Raw genomic sequence first — 8,628 nt, forward strand, 5'->3', positions numbered from 1 at the left:
CGTAGCCGACTCCGAGTCCGTCCGAAAACTTCAAGCCTCTGACCAGCCCCTCCGATACAACCCCCCGAGCACCATCTTCTGCCGAGCGCTTCGACCCCGCCCCGGCCACCGAGCAACAAGCAAAGCCGAGGACTCGGGGCCTTCTCCTCTGGAGATTCTGGATCACACAGTAGCAACGGCAGCGAAGAAGGTATTTCAGAAGTTTCTCCAGGTGTTCCTCCGTGCTCTCACGTCTGTCTCCATCAAATCAGGATTGTGCACGGCTCCCTACTTGACAGATAACAGATATCGTTCACCGGAGTGGCCGCTGCGCACTGCGTCGGGTAGATAGGGTACTTGTCAACTCTGTTCATTGACTATTTAATAATCTACTGTAATGCATGCATCCCCATTATGGTTACAATATCAAATAAGCAGATGAAATGGCTGAGGCAAATAAATGAACAACAGTTAAAAGGTACTTAGACAGGTACATGGATAGGAAAGGTTTAAAGAGATATGAGCCAAATGTGGGCAAATTGATCTAGCTTTGGTAGGAATCTCGGTCGGCATTGACCAGATGGGCTGAGTATCCTGTTTCCATGCCGTATTACACTAAGACTTAGTGCTTCCATCCATCATTAATGGGTTACGTCTGTTCTTCTATAGCATATTTCTCTGTCGTATATTGCTTCTACTGCTCAACATGCACATTGCCATATGTTGTAACTTGGGTAAGTTATAGTTGTATACACATGGTGACAAAGAGAGACTGCAAATGCTGGAAATCTGGAGGAATAAACAGTACATGCTGGAGGAACTCAGCAGGTCAGGCAATATCTCTCCTTGAACTTGGATGGAGACTGGTTTGATGTTGGCAGTATTATGTGAAATATAGCGGGACACAAGATTACATACTGAGATTAAGATTTAAAGATATATTTTATTTCTTACATCCATCTCATAACACGAGGGTGTAAAAATCTTTATGTTGCACCTCTGTCACAATGTACAAGCAATAGGAAGGGAAAATGTAGGAGGATATTACACAAACACTAGAATTGCATATGCAGTTGTTTTGTGTACATATATGTAAGTCAGATCAAAGTACAGTCAGATATGCAATCAGATCAATGTGTTGTTACTGAAAATTCCAAACACCCAAATTCATAGCTTATCATCTCAGCTGTAGAATTAAAATGAGTTAATAATCAGGATTTTTTTTAAACATTGATTACTAATAATGACCAAACTGCTTCCAGTTTATTAATACCCTACATGAGAAGTCAACTCTCCTCCTTTCCTATGGTTGACTCTTAAGTGCCCTCTGACAATTAAGCTAATCTTTTCTAGCAGAATAGATGCTAGTATCAATGGCTAGAACTGAGATAGTAAATTTTAAAATAAGTGACAAGCTCCCTGATCTCCACCAGGGAGAGTGAGAGAGTTGACTTGATTGATGTGCTCTTGTAATAGCATGAGATGTAAGGGATTTAAAATGTGTCAAAATGAGAAGCAAACAAAAGGGTAACCCTCATCTCAAAATAGAATGAGAGGACAGGTTTGTCTTCAAAACCACAACTATAATTTTCTTGTGTTGCATTGAAATATATTTTAAAATTATATAATAAATCAACTAGTGGATGGAGGTACATCTTGCACACTACACAAACTATCCAGCAAAGAGGTTTCTCCCTAGTTCTCTATTTTCTCCATACGTAGAGGCTAAGTAGGTACTTTAAAGAGTAAATAAGTAAATCAGGTATATGGGGTGTCAGGGAGGGGTAGCACCTCTGGTGGGGGAACATGTCACGTCCTTTTCAGGGCGGTTTGTCCACCTTTGGTCCCCACCTGGCACTCAGCTCTCACCTGTGGCTCCCCGTAGCTATTTGCATGCGACAGAGGCCACACCCCGGGCAACGGCTTCGACAAGCTGGCTAAACCAGGTGAGGGTAGCCGACAGGTCTCAAACCCTCGGTGAGATAGGGAGTTGTCTATCCCAGCATGTGAAGACAGACTCCGGCGGATTGAGCGGACGAGACCAATGGAAGGTCCAACGGTCAAGAAGGCGGTCTCTGCAAGCGTCGTGGAACGTGTAGAGCAGGAAAAGACACAGAAGATGTCCTGGTCATCCACAGCGCCTAGTCCCATCTCCAGCCGTCTAGACTCTGTCTTGCCACTGGACCCAGATGGGAATTGGGAAGAAAGAGTGAGGCTGATGCTACGCAACTCTCCCTCACTTAAATCCAAATCACGCACTAGTCTCAACACCATCATTATGGTGTTGAGGTCTTCATCAACATCAACGATAGACGAACAACAACAACAAATAAGAAAATATATGGGACATAAATTCATTACTTACTTTAGGAACTTCATACTATATAGAAAAGTTTTTGTGGAGTTATTATAAGAAAATCCTGATTAAATAATATTAAAGAAGCTTAAAGTGAACTTCAACAGACCAAAATTAAGTATTTGATAGAATAGATAAAGAGAAACCATTGTTGCCTTTGAAAGTTAAGCTGGTAATCAAAAGAAACGGATTTAAGATAATTTGGTGAAAGAACAACCACCAGTATTAAGAATATCCCTTTATAACCAGCATAATGTAGCAAAATGAACCAAAGTATTGTAGAGAAGCATTCTAACATTAAAATTTAAATTGAGCCACACCCATTTAGTGGCTACTTTATTTAGAGCCTCCTGTACCTAATACAGTGGCCACTAAGTGTATGTTCCTGGCCTTCTGCTTCTGTAGCTGATCCACTTGAAGGTTCGACATGCTGTGTCTTCAGAGATGCTCTTCTGAACACCACTCATGCAGCGCATGATTATTTGAATTCCTGTTGCTTTCCTGTCGGCTTGAACCAGTCTGCCCCTTCTCTTCTGACCTCTCATATTAACAAGACATTTTTGCCCACAGAACTGCTGGTTGTTATGTTTTGTAACTCCAGAAACTAATTGAAAGAAAAACTCAGCAGTAGGGAGAATGTGTCACCTTTGTTTTCCTTTAGTGAGGCATTCACATATGATGTGGTGGAAAAATAACATGTAACATTCACATACTTTTACATATAACCCATAATGAGTTATGTAAACAAGCAATAAATTTACATTACTCAAATATTATTGAAATATTACATACATTACACTCTTCCCTGCTTACCTATAAACTTCAACTAAATATAGAATGCATCTCAATGCAAATATGTAGCACATTGCTCTCTAGTCGTATATAATACATATATAATATATATGATGCTTGACAGGTGGGACTTGTGACTGAGAAATAATCTTAGATCCTGGGCTCTCCTCCAAGGTGGTTGTAGGAATTGACTCTGGGACTGCAGGAAGCACTTCTGACAGCTCTGGACACCCTTCTGCTTGAACAATTGATTCTGGCCTCCAGATGATATCTAACGTAATTTCCACTGTGTAGGAGAGTGGTCCAGTTCTGTCCTTAATCTTTCCAAATACCTACTGGAATGCGCTGGTTAAGATTTTACTGCTAGTGCTGTAGGGCATTTCCTTTAAGAGTTGCTGTAAAAGCAGTGTGTTCTGCTGATTGTTTGTGTTTCAGTTAGAGATAAGGTGTTGTAATGTTCAAATTAGGAATGTTGGGTCAGCCGATCAGTGTGGAGGAATTGGGAGAAGGTTCTAGATGAAGCTGGGCAGAGTGGTTTTTGTGATGGACACTGGGGTGGGTCGAGGTTTCTTTGGCGAGATCGAGGTGGAAAGATAGCTGAGAACGCCATCCCATTTGCACAGGGTACTTTGAGCAGATGAATTGCTTCAAGGAGCAAGAAACAATGCTCCCATGGGGGAGCCCATTTGTTTGAGAAGGATTTCAAGTGACGTTCGGAAGATGGTGCGTGCTTTCACACAGACCATGGGTCCAGTGTGCGAGTTGAAGACAATTTCAAGATGAGCTTCAATTTATTGCACATTTGGACTGGGTTAACTGTAATCCTTTTATTTATTTTTTTTCCCTACTAACTGTTCGATAAGGCTGAAATTTGTAAATTTACGTTCTTTATAATTGTATGCAGCGTATGATCTGTTATTTATTGCTGACAGCTAATTGCATGGGGGGAGTAGTTAAACAGTATTCATACAGATTGGAGTTCAGGTGGACGAAGCATCCTAACGCCTTGATTTTGGTGGGACCCAAGTCATACCGACTCGAGACATACGGGGTTTGGAAAAGGTGGTTTTCTCATTGCTGAATCCAGTGGCTGTTAGCAAGAGGCTAAAGAGCTGTGTTTCTAGAGACGCCCAGTAAAAAGGGTTTTCACTATTAGTGACAGAAACAGCTGAGCCAGTGCCCAGTTGCATGTTATTTAATTTGTGGTTCACATCTGGTGTAAGTCACATTGTATATCTCCTATTAGTTTTCACCCTCTAAATCTTAAGGCTATTCAGTCCTGTCACTCTCATCATTATCAGGTTTTTTATTAACAACATGTAGATTAATGCACTTTTTGAAACTGCAACTTGACTTTTTTTTTATCTTTTTCTCTTTCCTGTGCAGCCTGTTTATTTTTTCTACCCCACATGTTCTTTGTATTTGTGATGTTTTCTGCATTTGCCTTTAAACCTGCATTGAGCTGGCATATGTGAGCCCCTGTCACCATGGTAATACAATTTGTTCAGTCTGGCAGGTTTCTGTTTTGACAATGTAGTTTTGTTCCCACTCACTTTCATTCCTGGCTGCTGTTTGCATTGATACTGCAATTTCAACTGCCCTTGTAAATGTGAGTCGTGCTTCAGTTAAGAGCCATTTTTGAATGCTTTCTTGTAAGATTTCACAACCTAAACAATCCCTCAGTGCATCATTAAGCCCATAACGAAACTGGAGGCTTTTGATTATCTCTTGAATTTAGTTAAATAAGCAGAAATGGACTTCCCTTTTTTTGATTCCACTTATGAGATCTACAGAATTCTGTAATCAACATTTTTTTTTCAGTTCTAAATTTTCCTGCATTAAGTTTGCAAATCTCATTTCAGCTGGTTTGGTTGGAGCAGTTAAACATCTAAGCAAATTGTATGCTCTTCCACCTATTGCAGTCATCAAAATGGGCACTCCTTTCTTATCAGCTATTCCATTTGCTTTAAAACACTACACAATTCATTCAGTATACATCATCAAACAATCTATCTTTCTGACGCAGCCTGTCATTTCTGCTTTTTTAAAAAAATTATAATTACTATCACCCAGTACTCACTGCTTATGAACCCATGAATTTTCCCTTTTTTCTTTAACTCTATCATCTCTCTCCCCTTGCGCAGAAATACATGCGACATTTTTATTTAACTCAATGTCTCCGTCCCTTTGTGAGGAAAAAAATCTGCGCTTCAACATGTAGGAAGTCATCTCGGCTTTGTTTTAAAACTTCTTCTTTGCCACTGTATCGTTCCTTGACTCCAGAAACTAATCTAAAGAAAAACAGAGGAGCTGGGAGAATGTGTCTACTTAGGTTTTCTTTAGTGAGGTGCTCTCCTATGATGTGGTGGCATAATGACGTATGCCATTCATGTACTTTTACATATAACCCATAATGGATTATGTAAACAAAGAATGTTTAACTAAACAATATATTTTTCAATATTACTCAGATATTACTGATAGATTAAATATAGTACACAGCTCACTGGAAGTTTTTTGTTGTTTGCATCATTCTCTATAAAATCTAGTGACTATTGTGTGTAAAAATCCCAGGAGATCTGCAGTTTCTTAGATACTCAAACTACCCCTTTTGGGCAACAACAATCATTCTATTGTCAATATTACTTAGATCACATTTCTTCCCCAATCTAATGTTTGGTCTGATCATTGACTGAACCTCTTCTTCTATTGCTTTTTAGTGGCAGTTGGCAAACCAACTAAAAACAACATGTATTACCACCATCTACTGATCTGGAGTTTAAGGAGGATTCAAAAGAGTGACCTAGCACATATCACCACCTCCAAGAAGAAATAATACTAATGTAAGATTAATAATAAATAAATAAATTTATTAACACCCAATACCATTGACTGCCTGGTATGGGAACTGTACTTCCCTCAATCACAGGACTTCGCAGAGAGTGGTGCGGACAGCCCAGTGCATCTGCGGTTATGAACTTCCCACTAATCAGGACACTTACAGTGACAGGTGCGTAAAAGGGGCCCGAACGATCATTGGGTACCGCAGTCACACCAACCACAAACTGTTTCAGCTACTAACATGTGGAAAACGGTACCATAGCATTAAAGCCAAGGACCAACAGGCTCCGGGACAGCTTTACTTCGCCAAACCATCGGACTGATTAATTTATACTGACACAATTGTATATTCTAGGCTATATACGACTGCTCTGCTGTATATCTTACTGTACACACTACTTATTACAAAATACTATAATTTGCATGTTGCGTATTCCAGTAGAGATGTAACATAAAGATTTTTACTCCTCATGTATGTGATAAATGTAAGAAATAAACTCAATTCAATTCAATTGTATTAAGGAACCCATTAAGTTTCAAGAATTTAAATAGTTCTTATGGTTCTCTATTCTTGCACACACTCAACCAAACTACGCAAAGTAACAATATTGCTTCCTAGTTTCTGCTTTCTTTCCCACTGATATGCCCTACATTCCAATAACACATATGAGGCTGTGTCTGGAAGCTGACACTGTCTATATTGATCTGAAGTATGTTTACCAAGTCTAAGTAATATAGCACTTAAACCAGTATGGCCAAGCCTAAGCTAAGTAATTATAACTTCCTCCCTTCTGGACTCTACTCTCCTCCAAAGTGAAGTAACCTTTTTCTGAATTCCATATAAATGTCTCTTCTTTAATTGTGTGTCCCACAGTTCCTGTCAGATAGAGAGAACATAGTCCTTAATTGAAGCCTGTGCTTCCCCCTTACTTAGTGTAATATCAATATCAATAGCACTGACCTTCATAGATTGCTTAGCCAACATATCAACCACTTCATTTTCTTCTGCCCGCACATGAGCTGAGATCCTCGAAATGCAGATGTACACTTATAAGCACTGCAGCCGTAATAACCTTTGTCTAACGTCCAACAAAATGTCTGAATGACTATTGGGCACACCTACCTTAAAAATACACAAACACATAGAAAGAATCAGAACAGAGAACATCCCTGTTAGCTGTACATCCTCCATCCACTGCAATGCAAGAAGGATTGCCACCATTTCAATAATATAAACTGAAGGTCTTAGATAACCTTTTTCTAATTGACACCTGAGATTCCGGGACATAGACTGCTGCACCGGTGTTATGAGACACTGGGTCTTTAGAGTGATCTGTGAATGCTGGAACCATTCCAACATACTGATGAGGCATATATAGAGTCATCACTACTTCTTCAGATACACACTGAGCATGTTCTGGTGAGCTGCCCCAAAGAGTCAGATCTACCCTAGGTAAAGGAAATAGGCAGGGGGAAATAATGGGTAATGCCACACTAAGAGTGTAGGTCATATTAGACAGAGCCATGTTTTCTGCCTGCTCATTTCCTGTTGTTTTTAGTTGGTTTGCCAACTGCCACTAAAAAGCAATAGAAGAAGAGGTTCAGTCAATGATCAGACCAAACATAAGATTGGGGAAGAAATGTGATCTAAGTAATATTGACAATAGAATGATTGTTGTTGCCCAAAAGGGGTAGTTTGAGTATCTAAGAAACTGCAGATCTCCTGGGATTTTTACACACAATAGTCACTAGATTTTATAGAGAAGGATGCAAAAAACAAAAAACTTCCAGTGAGCAATGTACTATATTTAATCTATCAGTAATATCTGAGTAATATTGAAAAATATATTGTTTAGTTAAACATTCTTTGCTTACATAATCCATTATGGGTGATATGTAAAAGTACATGAATGGCATACGTCATTATGCCACCACATCATAGGAGAGCACCTCACTAAAGAAAACCTAAGTAGACACATTCTCCCAGCTCTTCTGTTTTTCTTTAGATTAGTTTCTGGAGTCAAGGAACAATACAGTGGCAAAGAACATTGATTACAGAATTCTTTAAATCTCATAAGTGGAATCAAAGAAAGGGAAGTTCATTTCTTTCTTATTTAACTAAATTCAAGAGATAATCAAAAGCCTCCAGTTTCGTGATGGGCTTAATGATGCACTGAGGGATTGTTTAGGTTGTGAAATCTTACAAGAAAGCATTCAAAAATGGCTCTTAACCGAAGCACGACTCACATTTACAAGGGCAGTTGAAATTGCAGTATCAATGCAAACAGCAGCCAGGAATGAAAGTGAGTGGGAACAAAACTACATTGTCAAAACAGAAACCTGCCAGACTGAACAAATTGTATCACCATGGTGACAGGGGCTCACATATGCCAGCTCAATGCAGGTTTAAAAGCAAATGCAGAAAACATCACAAATACAAAGAACATGTGGGGTAGAAACAATAAACAGACTGCACAGGAAAGAGAAAAAAGATAAAAAAGTCAAGATGCAGTTTCAAAAAGAGCATTAATTTACATGTTGTTAATAAAAAACCTGATAATGATGAGAGTGACAGGACTGAATAGCCTTAAGATTTACAAGGTGAAAACTAATAGATATGCAATGTGACTTACACCAGATGTGAACCACAAGAAACCATA

This window comes from Mobula birostris, chromosome 2, assembly GCF_030028105.1.
Source record: "Mobula birostris isolate sMobBir1 chromosome 2, sMobBir1.hap1, whole genome shotgun sequence".
In the NCBI taxonomy this organism is placed as follows: domain Eukaryota; kingdom Metazoa; phylum Chordata; class Chondrichthyes; order Myliobatiformes; family Myliobatidae; genus Mobula; species Mobula birostris.